Consider the following 21,034-nt stretch of genomic DNA (forward strand, 5'->3'; position numbering starts at 1 on the left):
AACGGTTGTAGAATTGTTTTGTACGCTCCACCAGCTATCAGTCCATTTTCAAAAATAGACTGTACATACGCGCAATATTCCATTCTAATTTCCTCTAAATTTAAAAAGTGACTAATTTGTCTAAATGTATAAATACATTTTTTTTATTTAAATAATCTATATGTTCTGTCCAGCTTAACTTGCGATAAAAAAAAAAAAAAACACCCAGATATTTATAACTCGTCACACTTTCAATTTCCTCACAATTACACACACAATTATTAATGTTGTAAAAATTTCCACAACTATGCAGTTTAATATTTTGGATAGGTATGTCTCCTCTGTCTCTTAATGATATCGGCAGGAATTTTTGTTTTGGAACATTAAGTGTGAGTAGATTGTGGTCTAGCCATTTTTTAACAGACTCAATATCTTTGGTGGCCTTGCCCCTCACTTCCTCCTAACTCTTACCATCAAAGAATATCACTGTATCATCGGCAAAGAGATAAAGCTTACCCGTTATATTATTTTAGCAAGGTTATTCGCGTATATGAGGAATAATGTGGGGCCGAGCGTACTCCCTTGAATGACGCCGTAATCTATGGTAATTTCCCTACTATTGACGCCATTAATTGTAACAAACTACTTCCTATTTTCTAGATAAGATTTAAACCAATTTAATGAATTTCCTTTAACGCCAATTAACTCAAACTTACTTAGCAGCTTGACCCTATCTACCGAATCAAACGCTTTTGCGAGATCCAGAAACACCAACAGACAACGCCTGTTGCTACTAACAGCCTCGTTGATATCTTCATTGAAACAAAAAAGTGCAACTGCAGTGTTTCTAGATTTTCTGAAACCATACTGCGAGTCTGTTGAAATATTATTAGTATTTAAATATTCAGTTAACTGCTCGTTTACTATCTTCTCAATTACCTTAGTGAAAACACTCAATAATGATATAGGCCTGTAGTAAGATTTTATTGTAAATTCTGTTGATTTATAAATTGGTATCACTTTAGCAATTTTGAACGCGTTGGGGAATTTTCCAGAGCGGACGGATGCTTTCGTTTATAATATGTAGCAGCGGTTTCCCCAATACACTTATATTGTCTTTTAAAAAAGAAGCAGATATTCCGTCATAGCCCGGAGCTGAGCTACCACACAGTTGGTTGACGTGCCGTTGTAAGTCATCCTCCGTGACAGTGTGAAGTGTAAAGGTCGAGTAAGTGGCATAGTCAGTGTCGTCTACTACAGGTGGGCCGCTTGAATCATTCGCATTCGCCAGATTAGAACCGACATAAGAGAAATATTGATTACATTTTTCTGCTACCTTTAACTTAATTTCTCCAGATCCTACTGTTTGATTAGTTGTAAAATGTTCCAATGGAAATATATCTTTTTTGTTTTTTCTACCAGCAAGTTCGTTGACAGTTTTCCAAAAGCTTTTTGGATCATACTTTGCTCCGTTGAGTTTTTCTCTATAGTATTGTATTTTAACATTTTTAATAATACTATTCAACCTATTTCTATATCGTAAGTAAACAACTTTTATATTATTGTTAAAGGGTTACGATTTAAAGAACTTACTAAGCTTTTCTCGTCTTCTTATAGATCGTACTATTCCTTCAGTAATCCAGGGTTTTATAGGTCTTAAAAAGGCAGGTTTTACTTTCATGGATTTTTTGATTTCTCTAAACAAACACTTATAATTCCAAAAAATCTGTTGGTAGCGGTATTCAAATCGGAAGCTTCCGTAACACTTGCCCAATTGCTGTTATTTATCTCTGAGATTAATTGTTTTTTATCTATATAAGTACTACTGTTAAGTGTCCTGCTAGCATTGCTTCTATTAAATTTTACTTCTAAAACACTGCAAATGTTATGTTTATGTTTCAATCACTCCAATGTGTACATTTGTAAAATTATCGTGATGTATGAAGACGTGGTCGATGAAGGTTTTATTCTTTCCCACTACTCTTGTTGGTTTGTCAATCCCACACATAAACCCAACGTCATACAACACATCCAGGTAACATTGAGTCTTGTTGTCAGTAAGTATCAAGTTAGCATTAACATCCCCCACTAGTATATACGTCTTGTTATTAATCAGGTCCCCATAGTAATTGTTTAGTGCTGTAGTAAAATTGTTAAGGTCACTATCGTGGGTTCAGTACACTGCAAGTAGGTTGCATTGTTTGTTTTGATAAGTAAAGTCCAGACTCGTGCCGTACACATCACCAAGCTCTATCTCTCTCACAGACACACTCACTCTCTCACTCTCTCTCTCTCTCTCTCTCTCTCTCTGCACAATCGTGTTTACAGCCGAGGCGAAAAATAAACTTTTGTTTCTTGTGGTAAACAGCATAATTTATTAAATACAAATATTGAAACGTTTTATTTAATAGTTTACGTAACGAAAACCTTTGTTTTACTTGTACTGAATGAACATAGTTACTTGAATCTATTTAAATTGAACAGTTTGAGGTAAGCGCACTGAGCAAAAAGTTATGAGCGTTACGTGTGTACCAGCAGATGTTTTGGATCCCTATTATAATCTAAACTAATGGACCACTTAAGTATGAAATAACTGTTATTTTTGTATTATAATAAAACAAGTATGTAATAAAACCTCGACAACATGGTGCGACTACTGGTAGCGGAAAGCAGTATGCCATGCAACAAGTTTCAACCTGTCGATTGAATAAGAGAGAAAATGTTAATATTATAATATGAATTCAATTTTATTATTGATTGTATTTATCTTTACCTAGTTATTGGCGCTTGCAATACAATTATAAAAACTGTCAAACTGCATAAACAAAATTTTAATTTGAGTCAGAGAATATAGACACATATGACGTCTTATTGCGTTGTAGGTTCGACCGTTTTCGTCACTCTTGTGAATACAACCTTCATTCCACGAAAGCCGATGAAAGCCTTTATACCCCTCTCCCCTAAACCAAGCAAACTATCGAAATGAAACTGCAGAAGTGTGACTGTTCTCGTCCCTCTTATGAGGACAATCTCTTTCCACCAGAGCCACGAAGTTCACAAGTGTGACAAGTTTCCGCGAAGAACTCTTATGATCACAAGCTGGCACATAGTCACAATCTCTTTCCACCAGAGCCACGAAGAGCCCTCGGCCACAAGTGTGACAAGTTTCCGAGAACTCTTATGATCACAAGCTGTCACATAGTCACAAGCTCTTTCCACCAGAGCCACGAAGAGCCCTCGGCCACAAGTGTGACAAGTTTCCGAGAACTCTTATGATCACAAGCTGTCACATAGTCACAAGCTCTTTCCACCAGAGCCACGAAGAGCCCTCGGCCACAAGTGTGACAAGTTTCCGAGAACTCTTATGATCACAAGCTGTCACATAGTCACAAGCTCTTTCCAACAGGGCCTTCGAGCACGTTTGTGGACCTCTCGACTGAACAATTCCGGACCTCAGCTTCTCATTACTTTATTACAATCATATAAAAAATATATGATTCCTATAAATACATTCATGACTGGTTTATTACCTGTCTTTATTACCAAATGCGGAAATTTGTGGAAAACCCTGTGATACTGTTAATGACACTTAATTTCTATCACTACGAAAACTCCGAAACTACAGAAAGGAAATATATGGAAGTTCGGGACACGGGTCTTATCTGTTAGGTGTTTTATAGTAACGTAGCATAACCGTGGATATAAACGGAAAAAAACTTTTAATAACAACTTTTATCACATTTCAGAACATTTAAATTGGGCTTGCACTGAGTCCTAATGCATGCATATCCTCAAGAAGAATTTTTCCATGTTTGTATAAAAAAAAAACAACGAGAAAACATGAAAAAACTCTCATGGATATCAATTACGTGAAATCAAGACTCCGTAAATATTGAATAACTAGGTCTGAAATATCAATTGAAAATTTAAAATGTTTGCATATAACGATGAATAAAGCTCAACTACATACTCGTATATATTTGAATTGAGGTTATGGGCTTGGTGCAGTGTGGAGAGTTATTGTGATTTATTCTAATAACTATCATAGATTTTAGCACTGTTTGGGAATAAGATGAAACATCAACGTAGATTCCTGCCAATCGTACAGGTGGAACCGCAATGAGCGAAGCTGCAACAGGCTTCCATTGACAAATAACAATTTGTATGTGAATGCGATATCAAATTTCTATTTGCTTGTGTGAAATTATTGAATGTAATTTTAAAACCTAAAAAACATGGTTTTTATTTAAAACGAGGATTTTCAAAACATAGATTTTAAGTGAAACTCGAGTACAATGTTTTATGATATGTGTTTATTCGCGTGTCTATATTAGTACATATACTATTTTACAGGATAATCAGTTCTATTGACCATAATGAGTTTCCATTTTGACAGAGTCTGGTACAACTTTTAGGGTAAAGAGATTTAGGGTAGAAATTTCTGGAAACTATTTTAACTCCTCTTAATAACTCCACAATTTGGGTGTCGAAATGGTATGGTGTAAAAGGGTTAAAAATAACGTAATGTTTTTCTACTTATTAATTTTTTAAGCTTGATATGCTTAAAACCAACGATCAGACGTGAAGATAATTGTTCGGGTTCTGTCAATGAGACAAAGTCTGAAAGTCACAAGCTTTTGCTAAGTAACCAGTTTTTATGAGGTTGGCTGACGCTGATTTAACTTTTATTTACGTATCTGACATTTGGTTTTTATAATTATCCATGTTATATAACATGATCCGAGAAAAACAATATAGTTTAGTATCTTCTTTTGATGCCTCCAACTCCTCCAATTTTGACCCTTCACAAAACTAGCGCGGATGTCGATTGATTTCTTGAATTCCCGAAAAACTAGGTTGTGTGCTTAAATGCAAATGGTTTTAGTGTTCTCGTCTTCTATACTGTATCATTAATGTTTTATTTTTGAATACATATTAAAATAGTATGCCGTTGTAAAGTATGAAAGTAAATCTATATAAATAAAAATGGATTTCCGTTCGTTAGTCTCGCTAAAACTCGAGAACGGCTGAACCGATTTGGCTAATTGTGGTCTTGAAATGTTCGTGGAAGTCCAGGGAAGGTTTAAACGATGAGAAAATATAACAACATTGCAAGGAAAATACTAAAAACGACAATTTGATTTTCCCATACAAACTGTTCTTACCTGTCAAACGTTTGATTGATGTTCATGTATTCATAATATTAGTTTAACAGCTGTAACAAATACAAATGACGAAGTGTCTCAGTATCATATGTTTACTTACTACTGCATGCAATTTTGGGTAAAAAAGCTGTCGCCATTATAGGTTAACATTATTAGTGCAAGAAAACATTAATATCAGATACTGCTTACAATGCCGAGAAGAAAACGACCTAACATAGGTCGTCGAAATAGATCGAATGTGCGGCGAGCTACCTCACGCGCTAATCGCACTGATGACCAGCAAGAGACTGATAATGATAACAGTCGTATTGGTATGGCACATTTGCGTTCTACAGTAAATCAGAAGGAAGTGGATAGACAAAGAATGCAACGAGTTCGGGCACAACGATCACAACAGCAGCGAGCCCGGGAAAAGGAAATTGACCGATTCCGCAAACGCAATGCTCCTGTGAACCTGGAACGAGCAGCATTCTCCTACGATCCAGAAATCGATTATAGTGCCGACAAATATAGTACATCCAAATAACGCTGAATGTTATTATCTTAGATTGTTATTGGTGAATGTTCGTGGTCCGACATCATTTCAACAATTGAGAACAGTTGATGGACATCTGTGTGCTACTTACCGTGAGGCGTGTCAACTATTACAGTTACTCGAGGATATTTACATTGGAATAATACGCTCAAGGATTTCATCATATCTTCATCAACACATCAAATTCGAACATTGTTTGCGATTATAATATCCACATGTCTCCCTTCGAATCCGGAAGATTTGTGGATGAAATATAGGGATGACATGTCTGAGGATGTGCTACATCGTGTGCGATGTCAAACTTCGAATCCTACACTACTAATTAATGCGGAAATTTACAATGAGACATTGATCATGATAGAAGATATGTGTTTATTGATGGCAAATAAAGTACTGTCGTGTTTTGGGCCTGACAGCACCCAATATTTTATGACAAAGAATTTTTGTTACACATGGTAAAGTATATCTTTATATATTTACGCGCCGCAAAAGAAGACAAAAAATATAGTCTACCAGAAAGCTTTAAATTGATTACCTGTATTGATTGCCTTTTGTCCGATATGATAATGATGATAGTTTGACAATAAATATGTTGTATTTAATGTATGCAAAAATGTCATTGTTTATCATTTCTGATTCCAGGTGCTGAAACCAACAAAAAAGTGAGTGCTATGAATTTTTATTCATGTAGATTCATGATCCGTGAAGGTAAGTAAATCACATTTTGATGTGTCAACGGCAGTTTGGAGTTGACATGTATGTCAAAATTGAGACTGAACGATTGACGTACATCCGTCTAAACCAATAGCAGCTTCGATCTGAAGAGTACATTCATCTTCGTGATGCTATTAATACCGATGCAAATGCAGAAAATGTGGGAAAAATTACAATTTTGCCGGCCACTTACATTGGAAGCCCGCGCCACATGCACGAATACGCGCAAGATGCGATGTCGTATGTTAGAAAACATGGCCGTCCAGACCTATTTATTACATTCACCTGTAACCCACAATGGATGGAAATTAAGAAAGAATTGCTACACGGCCAAACACCAGTTGATAGGCATGACATCACTGCCAGAGTGTTTAAGCAAAAATTAAAATCTTTAATGAATTTCATTATAAAGCATCGTGTGTATGACCAAGTACGTTATTGGATGCACTCTGTTGAGTGGCAAAAGCGTGGTCTGCCACATGCGCACATATTAGTTTGGTTAGTTGATAAATTAAGGCCAGAAGTCATTGATTCCATAATTTCAGCCGAGATACCCGATGAAACACTTGACCCAAAATTGCATGCAGTAGTAAGTAAACATATGATACATGGACCTTGCGGAGTTTTCAACAACAACTCGCCCTGTATGGTCGACGGCAAGTGTTCTAAGCGATACCCTAGAGCATTGATTGCTGAAACCATCTCGGGAAATGATGGTTACCCGTTGTATCGTCGGCAATCAGTTGAGGACGGTGGGCTATCTGTAATTGTGAAGATAAAACGACAAAATTTTTACGTAGACAATCGTTGGATTGTGCCGTACTCGTGAATATTGTCCAAAACTTTTGAACTCACATCAATGTGGAATTTTGTAACTCAGTCAAATCGATAAAGTACATATGTAAATATGTTAACAAAGGTAGCGACATGGCCAAGAGGTAAGTGAAACGAAGTTCACCGGGTCAGCTAGTAAATATATAAATGAGACATGTCATTAACAGGGCTTTCTTGAGTCATTAGAGTGCCTTAAGAAATTGGGGGCAAAATTTAATTTTTGTCGATGTCCTAACCCCAACATTGTTATTGTTTTTTATACTAATATTACAGAAATTACCTTTCAAATATTATAAAAATGCAGTTCATGACTAGAAACTAGATTCTTTCAGTTCATAATCCTATTTTATATTTACCACGTGCATCAAAAACGATATTCGCCCAGAACACTATCATTTATCTAGTGGTGGAAATTTTGTAAAAAGAATAAATGAAGAACGAACAGCACTTCAAACAAGTGCCCATGAGTAGGGTTGTATCTTCACCAACACTCAATGAGAAGCTGTCGTGCCAGGTCGATACTTACACGTCACTTCCGGTTTTACAAACCGACTATATTTGTTCCTGATGGAACAGCCATTGAACATGTAAATTAAAACCATTAGTGACATCTTAGGGTGATAATAATGTATTATTAAAAGCGTTTAACAGCATATCAGATCTTTTTTTCCAGAGTGAATCAACAGGAAGACACATTCTATTAACCCACTAGATTTCCGTGGTTCCCACAGAAATCCTTGCCCTGGAGCTCTGCCCCCTACCTCTCCCCCAGCCGTGTCTTCCATCGAGCTCCTGGTATTTTCTAATACTCCAGGATGTAGTAAATTAACAGCAGTACTTCCTCCACAACTGCAGGATGTCTCGATGCCTCTGCATTTCATTCATCAATCTGTTTACCTTGTACTCAGAAGTTCCTTTTTCTGCCCATGTTCCTGAAATAAATAAAGTACGGAATGGAAGTTCTTTAATTAATTATTTGACTTAAATAATAACATTATTTAAAAGTATTTAATTACTACATAATTATTTTTCACCCTTTCTTGTAAAGTATCTATTAAAAATTTGAGTTTTTGATCAGTGACTTCAAAGTGATTTATAGTTTAGAATGAATCGGGTTGTTGGTGTATCTTATTATTTCTCAAGATAATTTTGTAATAAGCTTTATATATATATATATATATATATATATATATATATATATATATATATACAAACATGCCTACTCGAGTTCAGTGATGTTGCATTTCACTCCATGGGATTTGGCTGAGCGTTAGCAAACATTTTAACATTTGGATCTGAGGAACCATGATGGTAAACAGAAAATCATACAATTACCTGCACATACCCGTGGCTTTAGCTAAAATTCCAAGCAACATTCTCTATTTATCTATTTGTCTACATATTCTATTTATTTATTTGATTGAATAGTTCCTGCGATTTAAGCAACACCTGAGCTATTTTACATCAATCTATAGGAACTCCAAAATCGAAGTTGATAGCTTTTTTTACTGAAAGCACTTGTGATGTAATAGGATGGGGTCCTATGACATTTTAAAAATGGATTGAGTCATGAATAAGGTACGCATTTTCAGCATTCAGAGAGCCATAGATTAAGCAAGATTGCGAGTAGGTTGCATTTTAGGTTTTGACCTTTCTAGTTCTAATAAATAATATTGGAGTTTGCTATTTTACCTCGAGTAACTATAGATATACACTTTCTTAATGTGATACTTACATGATACCACTTCTATATTAAAAAATTACACATTGCACAGTATATTACATGTTTCTGCTTCCTAACCTATGTTAAATTTTATACTATTTCCTCGGTGTAGTCTAGGAATTTTATCGGAATTTCCGAGTATATACCTAATCAGTATCGTATACCTCATCCGTGAGAAATGGATACGATGTCCTCTAGACGATTTTCTGTTATAAAATCGCATTTAGTGTTTCGTGTATTGTTTGTGATTATACCAGCTATAATCACAGACTCACTGCGCTCGCATGTTTCCTCAAATCGTAGTTATGGAGCGAATGGTTGGTTGATTGAAGCATATTAATGCCCAGTACCTCCGCTTTGTTCCTTATTTGCTGTAAATATTTTGCGTCATAATGTCTTAGGAAACCAAATTCAATACTTTATATGTAAACATTCACATTTAGTTAATTGAGGTAAAATAATGAATAAATTACTTGGCTATCCTTGTTGCCACATGTTGAAATAAGAAGTTGTTACTTTTATTATGTTTTCACTCTATAAATGTAGACAAATTGAAGATAGTGGTTAAATTAAATAAAAATATGGTCATGCTTTCATAATACAATGTTTACACATAACAGTTGATTACATTTAACATACTCTTTCAATTCATATTACACAACTTTAGAGACCAAGATGGGTTTTTGCTTCTTTAGAGACCAATGGGGCGTAGTCTGGAGCGATTTTCGAAATAAGAATACGCTATATTTTTCCCAGAGACTCTAAGAATGTCCATGTAAAATTTCAGTTCTCTAAAGTAATTGAAAAGCTTGTTCTTAATAGGATTTTAGAACATTTATCAATGAATCAACTTTTGACTCCACATCAACACGGTTTCTGACCAGGTAGATTAACTACAACTGCTTTGATAAGTCTGGTAGAGTTTTTAGCTGATCAACTCGAAGATGGAAACACTTCCACAGCCATATTCCTTGACTACAGCAAAGCCTTCGACTGCCTTAGCCACGACCACCTGATATCAAAACTAGCTGCGCTTGGAATACGAGGACAATCCCTGGAAAGGTTCCGAAGCTATCTCACAGGACGAAGCCAGATGACAGAAGTGAAATACACAGCCAAAGGAGTTACACGCCAAATATGCTCAGGACTACAAGCCATCACTCGAGAAGTGCCGCAAGGCTCTGTTCTTGGACCAGTCCTCTTTATCCTCTACACAAACGATTTTCCTCAGTACATGGAGGATTTCAGCAGTACACTGATGTATACTGATGATACTGTGCTTCTGCTCGGGAAAACGAATCAAGACGAGCTAGAGATAGCTGCTTACACGGCTGTTAATATGGCAGTGCAATATTGCCATGGCAATGACCTTGTTGTAAACGAGACAAAAACAAAACAGCTATTCTTTGGAAGACACAAAGATACTGTAGGAGGACTGCCTGAACTGGAGGAAATCAGCACTTCAAAGTATCTCGGAGTGACAATAGATGACTCTCTGACGTGGACACACCACATTGACAACCTCTGTAAAAGGCTTAGCGCAGGACTGTACGTGATCCGCAGGATGAAACATATCAGCGACCTAGGAACAGCTAAAACTGCATACTATGCTCTCTACGAATCACATCTTCGATACGGTATAGCAGTCTGGGGAGGTACCACACTAGGCAACCTACAACGGGTCCTAATACACCAAAAAAGAGCAATTCGGATCCTTGCAAGCCTACGCACAAGAGAATCATGCAGGCAAGCCTTTCAAGAACTGAAAATTCTCACTGTGGTCAACCTATACATCCTAGAAGTTGTGACCTACGTGCACCTGAAATCACCCGATGAAGTAATGACTGGAGCACAGCAACACGACTACAACACTCGGCATGCTGCAAACTACCATCTTCCAGCTCACCGCCTAGCGTCCACGGAGAAGAAGCCAACGTATGTCGGAGCAAAGCTGTGGAACGCCCTCCCACTAAAACTGAAGAGGAGAGACCGGCTGCAGTTTGGACACAAACTAAAACTCTGGCTTCAAGACCATCCATTTTACACGATAATTGAAATTTTTATACAGAACTTTCTAACCTGATGTAACAAAATAAAATCTGACGATTGTACTGTTCTCTAAGAATATGTTCAATAAAGAATATAATTACTGAGTGATTTTGAGTATCTAAACAGCCAGCACGCTATAAGGCGTCTACCGCAGTAAACTTTGAAATGTAAAGCTAAAATTTAATTTTAATTTAAACCTTTTCTTTTCTTTTTACGAAACTCAACAATGAAATAAAGAAATAACTTTGTACTAAATTGTTCGATTAGCATTTTGCCCTTATACAGAGTTATGGCAACCGATTGGCACGTCAGAATCGCTACAGACCTCTACCAGGGTTTCTCTTGAATGTCCTGCTCAAGCCCTGGAAACTAGTTGGAAGTCATTTACACCCGATTTGGATTGACGGCCTCGTTGATTTTAAGTACGCCCTACTTCCAGCGAGAACCTCGCCCTGACCACCTCGGAAGTTAGTTGGTATTTAAAAACGCCCTAGTTTACTCCGATTCCAAAACTCTCATTACCACATTTAATTTTTCATTGAAAGCTCCAATCCGTTAGTAAGAAAGGACTAACGCCTGATTGTCCATTTTCCGTATGTAAGTGATTCATTAACCCATAGAAAAAAAATTATAGACCCAAATCCTGTATTTTTTATGTTCCTAGTGCTTATCAAACATCTGATATGTAATACACCGTACACTTCAGTTGATATACCTAAATTCAACCTTCCGTTGCTATAACATTATTAATTAAAAAATTTTAACAAACTATTTTCACACATAACCTCTTGGTGGTAATCTTGGGAAGAATTCTAAAGTACTTAAATGGAGAAAATCGTTATTTTCGGGTCGGCTTATCTGTGTTAATTTCAATACAGTTTCGACAACCTAATTTCCACGCATCTTCTGACAATGGCATTTGACAAAAAAACATGAAAATTATATATTTCTCCATCATCCGACCTACTTAAGACATTTCGATTGAGAAACCCCCTAAAATACATTAACGATGAAAATTGTACTTTTTGGGAACTCAGGGCCGGATAGTTTTAAAAGTAACCGATTTTATGTCTGAATCCTAATTTTATAATTTTAAAGTCCAAAAACCCGAACTCACCTAGTACACATTTTACTCATTTTGGACTCCCATATTCATACGCATCCTCTGATTGCGTGTTTGAAACAAAAAAACCTGAAAATGGCATTATTCTCCATCACCTAACCTCCTTAGGGCATTGCAATTAAAAAACGCCCGAAGTACATAAATTTTTTAAGTGCCGGATACTCTAATTTCGCCTTTTTTATGACTGGAATCCTATTATATAACTTTTTGACGTTTTTTTAAATCCAACAAACGGGCTCAAGTAGTATACTTGGACTCAGTTTCGATACCATAATTCATGCTATTCCCCTAACCCCGGCATGGTTACCAAAAACTTAACAATGGTATTTTTTATCCATCGACTCAAATGCTTCAGGGATTTCAATTAAAAAACACTAAAAAAATACATAAATAAGAATGCGATCTTTTTGGGCCCTCAGTGCCCAACAGTTGCACATGGGGAAAATTTGTCTAATGGAATCCTGTTTTAAATTGTTTTACGAGTTTTAGGCCAAAACCTATTACTTATTATTATACTTATTATTTATTATCAAATTTTGTATGATACCTATTTTGTTACTTTATGTAGATTTTTCATCTGGTTGTATTAATTTTATTTTCCGCTGTATTCTACTATCTATGCTTGTCTTTGTAAATTGGCTGCTGCCATTGGAAAAGAAAATATAATAAAATAAAATAAATAAAAACCCGGATTCAAGTAGTACACACTGGGCTCCAGTTTGGATACCCTCCCTCTGACCCCTTGTTGTGTGTAAATAAGAAAAAATGTATATAAATATTTTAGTAAATCAACTCACCCAATAAAGGGGTTCGAGTGGAAAGCCCGTTGGAAAATATTTTTATAACTAAAATCGTCTTTCTTGGGTCCTCAGGGCCGGATAATTTATCGATCCTCCAATTTATTTACGACAACCCTATTTTTGTACCAGAGCCATCACGTAAACTTAAAAAACCCATGTCACCTACCTTTGCTAGGCTGCAGTTTGCGCACACACTTTCGAACACTTCCCTGATCACCCCCTACGAGGTTAAAGAAAGGCTCATTATACTTTATGTCGCCACCTCTGGACGTAGAACAATATCCTAGAAACTCAGGGTCGCAATCGTTTCATAAACGTCAGTCATTTTACACTCCCAAGAGGTATCGTATAGGCCATTCACTTTGAAAAAAGCTTAAGCCATTTAGAATCTCTGCGAATCATGTTTTTCAATACCTCACCATCGGAAACCCAAAGCCATAAGAAACTGCGCATACAATTTTTTAAACTCAAATCTCCGGTGAACCATGTTTACTGAAAAAACTATAATATGTTACTTTCAACACATCACCACCTTCACCCTAGGGTCGATCCGCCATCTTAAATAGCTGGAGAACGAAAGCACCTAGCAGCCATACCCGGCGGCAAACCTAGGATAACTACACATCGCACCGATCCACCCCCATACGAGATTTGTCCCACTTACCGTCTAGGCTCCAATCAGAAAGATTTATTTTTATCCCTCCTCTTTCTCACACCACGGATCGGTTCCACTGGAATATTTTTCATATAATTTTTCCCTAGTCTACGACGCCCGTTGGTCAAAATTAAAATTTCAATCACTGCTGGGCGTAATTGTTGGTATGTAAAGAAGTAAGTAAATGAATAAGTTAATATTAAATTATGAAGTAAAGTAGATAAATGAATAGTTTAGTATTCGAATGAGTTAAACCTATATTTTAAAAGTAACTATTGGCTGTGAATCCGTAAGTGGTCTGGAATGCGGGGGCGATGAAACAGGAGGAAACAGAATACCAATCCGGTTTACTGATGATGGCATACATTACTATAAATGTAGGCCAATTTTAGAACAAGGAATAATAGCGGGAAACGTTCCAGGAGACAATAGTTGAGAAATTGACGACTGTAAGAAATGGCCGTGATCAATTAAGTCACTATAGACCAGGTAATGTTATAAGTGTGGGAGTGAACTGAGGAGTGATGGAGACAAGGTGGAAGGTACTGAATAGTGTACGTATGAGTTTAGAAAAAGTTAGGTCAGAAGCGGCATCAGAGGTGGAAACTGGTAGACCAAATAAAACGCACACGTCAACATCCGATAACGGAAAATTTATACGAGGTTATTTACGCAACTATATTCGTACTCATTTGAACAGGAAGACGCTAGAGGCGAATTGAACTTAAATACAAACCTAGACACAATTGGTTAACTTTAAAGTTTTTGGCAAAAAGAATTCAATATAAACCTTGAAGTTTGTAAATAACCACAGAAAAATGTTACTAAGGACATTTAATATTATTACAAATGGAATAATAATAACAATGGATATTGTCCATTATCAAAGTTCATCGAAAACGAAAAACAGTTGACATTTAATGTGAAATGTAAATTATGTAGTTATAAACCGTAATTGACGAGAATTAAATATTGAAATACTTGGCTTCATTAAGATAGATCCTATCTAAAATGTTGGGAAACCCTCCTTAGCTTGCTAGATAAATTACAAATATTTTATTAATTTCTCCTAGTCTGCAAAATATAGACTCAGTTTTACAATCACAACAAATGCTAGACTTGTATTCCGATCTTATTCAATCGGATTAGCCTTAGAAGTTTCCTCTTTAGGAAAAATATTATTGTTCCTTGTAAAGGTAATTTAAGTTTGCTTTCCCCCAGAACGTGGCAAGACTGGTATTCCTTAAGAGTGAATTGTTTTGTACTGCGTATCATATATAAAACAAGACCTTTTGATTAACCGACCACAAGATTTAAGTAAGTTTCTGTTTCAGTTTCTAAGACGAGTACATTGAAACTTTCATAACTGAACCAACTGGTTTCGTAAAAGCCACACCAATATACATTTAACTGTTTCTGGAACACTCTAATTTCCCGTCTTCTGAGAGTTAGTGCCCTCTGTAAGATTTGAGATTTTGTTCTCATTCTTCGAATGCCTGAGAGCTCGGACCTATGACAAGTTTCGGCCGCCGAGCATTCGGCGTTTTCTCTCTCTCTCTCTCTCTCTCTCTCTCTCTCTCTCTCTCTCTCTCTCTCTCTCTCTCTCTCTCTCTCTCTCTCTCTCTCTCTCTCTCTCTCTCTCTCTCTCCCCCTATCTCCCCCTTCTCTATCTCTCTCTGATATTTTCGATTTTGTCTCTTAATTTCTTCCAATAATATTATTTCTTTGTAGTTGTTTTAAGTCAGAAAATGTTTTTTCATCCAAATCAAACTGTAAAAAACAAAGCTATTTCGTGATTAATTCGACTTCAAGAGAAAAATAACCTACTTACGCATCAATGCTCTCACATCGTTGAGTTTGCTATGAATTATAAAATCATCCTTGTCAGAGCTACAGTATAGATTCATTACCTATGCGACTAATCCGAAGTATACTACAAATCCCAAGATCGTTGGTACAGAATACTACCTAGATAGAATTTTGAAACAGACTACTGATGAATTGAATTGTTTATATGCTGATTGAATAACTGACAGATTTGTACGAACCATGTGTGGATATTCTCGAGATTGTGCGTCCTTGCCTTTAGTGATGAGAGGTTCTACTATCGCGCAGGTGTCGTACTTGACTTCATTGCCGAAGAAGCCCTGAGTCTTGACGTACACGTACTCTGCGTATTCTTTACATTCTCAAAAATTCATGCCATTCCACATTAAGAGAAATTAAGTACGTTTCAAACATCTCTTTATGTAATGGTTTGTTCGTAAAGGATAACGCGTTTATTCTTTGTTTTGTACAAAGGTTTTATTTCAATCAGTGAAAAACATTAATTATAAAGATTATTATAGGAATGTAAGGTCTGTTGTCCTTTGACGTGCATATGTTCCTAGAGCTCCCGGTTCGAAAGATATTAGTTATGTGTTATGATTCATTCTATAGAACATTCATACAAATTGTGGTTAAACAATTACACAGCGTTTAGTATAAAATTGGGTACATAATGGTTTTGATTCTATACCTCCGTACCATTGTCTAAAAGGGCGTAAAAAATCCATGGTCGGTTAATAATATAAAATGAACATGCCAATTTGTGTTGAAGTCGATCCATTAGGTGTTCTGCGTAATTCTACACATAATAAATTTGGTACTAGGACACCGCCCACGTCTCTCAGAAAGAGCTGAGAAACATCCATGGTTAACATTAATCATATAAAACGTTCGTGTTATTTTGGTTATAATATATACCACAACAAGATGTGTATAATATTTATGTATAAAAGGGTAATGATCCAAGGGCTCCACCTCCTTAGCTCCAAATTCAGCTGTGGGCTATTGTTTGTTTTTAGTTCTCCTATACAACATGCATGTAAAATCCGTTACAAAGCATTTAGCGTATTTTACTATAAATTTGTTTTAACCATAGGGCTTCAACACTTGTTTCAATAACGTACTAAAATCTCATTTAGAGTAAACAATTATCACGCAGAACGTAATTTTTATACAAATAACCACAAAGTTGTCTATGAAAGTTGTGTATAACAGCGTTTTCACCCTATGGCTCCCACCCGCTTGGTCCGATTTGTCCCAACAACGAACTTAACCTTGCCTTTCACTTTCATACCGTTCATACTAAGTTGTGTAAAGATATGTTAAGGTATACGGCTGTGATTGTAATGATACATATATAGAGAATGTTTACATTTACTGTTGCAATATGTAGATTGGAAATCCAACTAAAAGATAAAAAAGATTATTATTTTTATTTGAAATGTATTATTAGATAATAGTGCAAAACAATGTATTTTGTACAGCACTGGTATTATGACAAATTATATGGATTATTAACGTTGTGTGTTACTCACGACTATAGATTAGTGAGTCAACAAAGCGTATGAGTAACAGTAATCTGGAAGGATAGTCTATAAGGAAAACGTGTCCTTTATGCAGGATTCCTTGCAGGATAGCATGAACAATCTCTGATTTTAACTGACTAATCGTCACTAAACAATCTTGTACTGCATTTACACATGCCAATGAACCACCGGACGTTGGGTGACTCATTCATTGAGAGATTCGACTGTTACATCCTGACTCACACTTAATAGGTACCACCTGGCGCCTCGTAAATAATGATATACAACAGGAAAACAACCACAGAAAACAGAAAATTCACGATGTGCTAGTATCCTACACACGCGCTTTTTCTACACTTTACGGTGAACTTCCTTCTTTTCCCAAGTGTAGCATTTGGTTCATCTACAAATTAATTAATCTTATTAAGGATCGCATTAGGGATTTTTAATTTCACAAAGGTGAAGGAAACCTCTCATTGTACTTAGTTCTCTGTGTTCGCGCTCCTTCCAAAGTGAGGGGGTATTCAAGATGGGTAAGGTTGAGGGTTGGAGCGCCTTCTGTCGAGATCCCATTCACTATGAGAATGGTTCATGTTTAGGGATGCGAAAGCCTTTAACACAAAGGGAGTTCCGCCCACAGTATCAATTATCCCCGTAGTAAACTATACCTATCGGCAACCTTTCTGTTACAACATGTCAACATTTACAGTTAGTAGTGTGTCGCTCATGGACATAATTTATATCGGGTTGCACATATGTTTTAGCTGTAACCAGTACTCCTAGGAACAATTTAAATTGTTTTTTGGGTTATTATAATAACCAACTTGTATATTGATTTAGGAGAGATAAATTTGAGTTATCTACTGTCATCCGATCCTAATACCAAGAGTAGCTATAGAAGAAAAAACAACCCGTGTAATACCTTAATTCGAATCTCGCAAATTCAAAACCATTCACTCATATTATATACGGAAGGCGAGGAGGTAAGTTGTAGAAGGTTTTAAATATTGAGTATTAAAGTTGTAGGATCTTCGGAAAATTTCAACAAAACTTCTAAGAATAGGTAAACTGTTTTGTTACTATATAATTAACTATATATTTAAGCTATTAAAAGTTGTTTAGTTCTGAGTTTTTAAAATTGGTAATATCATTATTTGCCATTCCTGTTGCTAATGAAAAGAAACTAACTAAAACAAACAACACATTATACTAAAGTAATTGGAATGGAGTAGTACTAATCAGTTCATTATCCGATTTTAATGAAACAACCACTGTTAGTTTTAGAATAAAGGTTACAACATTTTAATATGCTTGTATAATTTTCGTACAGGGTATCAATTTTGCGGAATTTACCATCAAAATGTATGATTGGCTGCCAGTTTGACACGGGTAAAGATAATTTGATCATATTTTTTTTTCAAATTGGCATAAAAAAGGCCACCACAACTGCAAATTTTCATACCTTTATCATTACTGGTATAAAAGATATAACTTTTTTGGTAAAAATCACATACAGACAGATAGACGGAAAACTAAACGTTTTAGACTTACCTCAATACGAAGCTTTTTGCTCATTTTCACGTCTAGAACAAAATACCAAAATGTTAGAACACCTATATATTATAAGTTATTGCCACTTATACAAATTTAATAAATGTTAACAAAAGTCATTTGACAGGTATTTGGTCTTCCGGTCATATGTTAGTTTGGTTATTTAAACACATATGTGAAAGAAACGGCAAATTCAAAATAATTGAATCGTAAAAAGTGAGGGCTCTGTGGTGTAATGGTAGCACATTTCCCTGCAAGTGAGAGATCCGGGTTCGAGTCCCGGCGGAGCAAGTACCTTTTGTGATTCAATGTTTATTGAAATTAAATTAGGCTTTTGCCTCTTATACAAATTTAATGGTAATTAAAAGTCAGTTGACAGGTATTTGGTCTTCCAATCATATGTTAGTTTGTTTATTTAAACACATATGTGAAAGAAACGGCACAATACAAAATAATTGAATCGTAAAAAGTGAGGGCTCTGTGGTGTAATGGTAGCACATTTCCCTGCAAGTGAGAGATCCGGGTTCGAGTCCCGGCGGAGCAAGTACTTTTTGTGATTCAATGTTTATTGAAATTAAATTAGGCTATTGCTTCTTATACAAATTTAATGGTAAATAAAAGTCAGTTGACAGGTATTTGGTCTTCCGATCTTATGTTAGTTTGGTTATTTAAAACACATATGTGAAAGAAACGGCCAATTTAAAATAATTGAATCGTAAAAAGTGAGGGCTCTGTGGTGTAATGGTAGCACATTTCCCTGCAAGTGAGAGATCCGGGTTCGAGTCCCGGCGGAGGAAGTACTTTTTATGACTCAATGTTTATTGAAATTAAATTAGGCTATTGCCACTTATACAAATTTAATGGTAAATAAAAGTCAGTTGACAGGTATTTGGTCTTCCGATCATATGTTAGTTTGGTTATTTAAACACATATGTGAAAGAAACGGCCAAATACAAAATAATTGAATCGTAAAAAGTGAGGGCTCTGTGGTGTAATGGTAGCACATTTCCCTGCAAGTGAGAGATCCGGTTTCAAGTCCCGGCGGAGGAAGTACTTTTTATGACTCAATGTTTATTGCAATTAAATTAGGCAATTGCCACTTACACAAATTTAATAAATGTAGGCTAAACAAAAGTTACTTGACAGGTATTTGGTCTTCCGATCATATGTTTTGTTTGGTTATTTAATCGCATATGTGACAGATACGGCCAAATACAATATAATTGAATCGTAAAAAGTAAGAGCTCAGTGGTGTAATGGTAGCACATTTCCCTGCAAGTGAGAGATCCGGGTTCGAGTCCCGGCGGAGCAAGTACTTTTTGTGACTCAATGTTTATTGAAATTAAATTAGGCTATTGCTTCTTATACAAATTTAATGGTAAATAAAAGTCAGTTGACAGGTATTTGGTCTTCCGATCATATGTTAGTTTGGTTATTTAAACACATATACGAAAGAAACGGCCAAATACAAATAAATTGAATCGTAAAAAGTGAGGTCTCTGTGGTGTAATGGTAGCACATTTCCCTGCAAGTGAGATATCCGGGTTCGAGTCCCGGAGGAGCAAGTACTTTTTGTGATTCAATGTTTATTGAAATTAAATTAGGCTATTTCCTCTTATACAAATTTAATGGTAAATAAAAGTCAGTTGACAGGTATTTGGTCTTCCGATCATATGTTAGTTTGGTTATTTAAACACATATACGAAAGAAACGGCCAAATACAAAATAATTGAATCGTAAAAAGTGAGGGCTCTGTGGTGTAATGGTAGCACATTTCCCTGCAAGTGAGAGATCCGGGTTCGAGTCCCGGCGGAGCAAGTACTTTTTGTGATTCAATGTTTATTGAAATTAAATTAGGCTATTGCCTCTTATACAAATTTAATGGTAAATAAAAGTCAGTTGACAGGTATTTGGTCTTCCGATCATATGTTAGTTTGGTTATTTAAACACATATGTGAAAGAAACGGCCAAATACAAAATAATTGAATCGTAAAAAGTGAGGGCTCTGTGGTGTAATGGTAGCACATTTCCCTGCAAGTGAGAGATCCGGGTTCGAGTCCCGGCGGAGCAAGTCAAGTACTTTTTGTGATTCAATGTTTATTGAAATTAAATTAGGCTATTGCCTCTTATACAAATTTAATGGTAAATAAAAGTCAGTTGACAGGTATTTGGTATTCCGATCATATGTTACTTTGGTTATTTAAACACATATGTGAAAGAAACGGCCAAATACAAAATAATTGAATCGTAAAAAGTGAGGGCTCTGTGGTGTAATGGTAGCACATTCACCCTGCAAGTGAGAGATCCGGGTTCGAGTCCCGGCGGAGCAAGTACTTTTTGTGATTCAATGTTTATTGAAATTAAATTAGGCTATTGCCTCTTATACAAATTTAATGGTAAATAAAAGTCAGTTGACAGGTATTTGGTCTTCCGATCATATGTTAGTTTGGTTATTTAAAAACATATTATGTGAAAGAAACGGCCAAATACAAAAAATTGAATCGTAAAAAGTGAGGTCTCTGTGGTGTAATGGTAGCACATTTCCCTGCAAGT

The 21,034-nt window shown here is 35.9% G+C and overlaps 1 non-coding gene across 1 annotated transcript; it reads left to right on the top strand.

The window, feature by feature from the left end:
• The first annotated feature begins 20,740 nt into the window (after positions 1–20,740).
• On the top strand, positions 20,741–20,811 carry Trnaa-ugc. The gene has a single exon. It is a non-coding gene; the product is annotated as a tRNA-Ala (tRNA).
• Positions 20,812–21,034: the final 223 nt, after the last annotated feature.

The sequence above is a fragment of the Homalodisca vitripennis genome, chromosome 1 (genome assembly GCF_021130785.1).
Source record: "Homalodisca vitripennis isolate AUS2020 chromosome 1, UT_GWSS_2.1, whole genome shotgun sequence".
Taxonomy (NCBI): Eukaryota; Metazoa; Arthropoda; class Insecta; order Hemiptera; family Cicadellidae; genus Homalodisca; species Homalodisca vitripennis.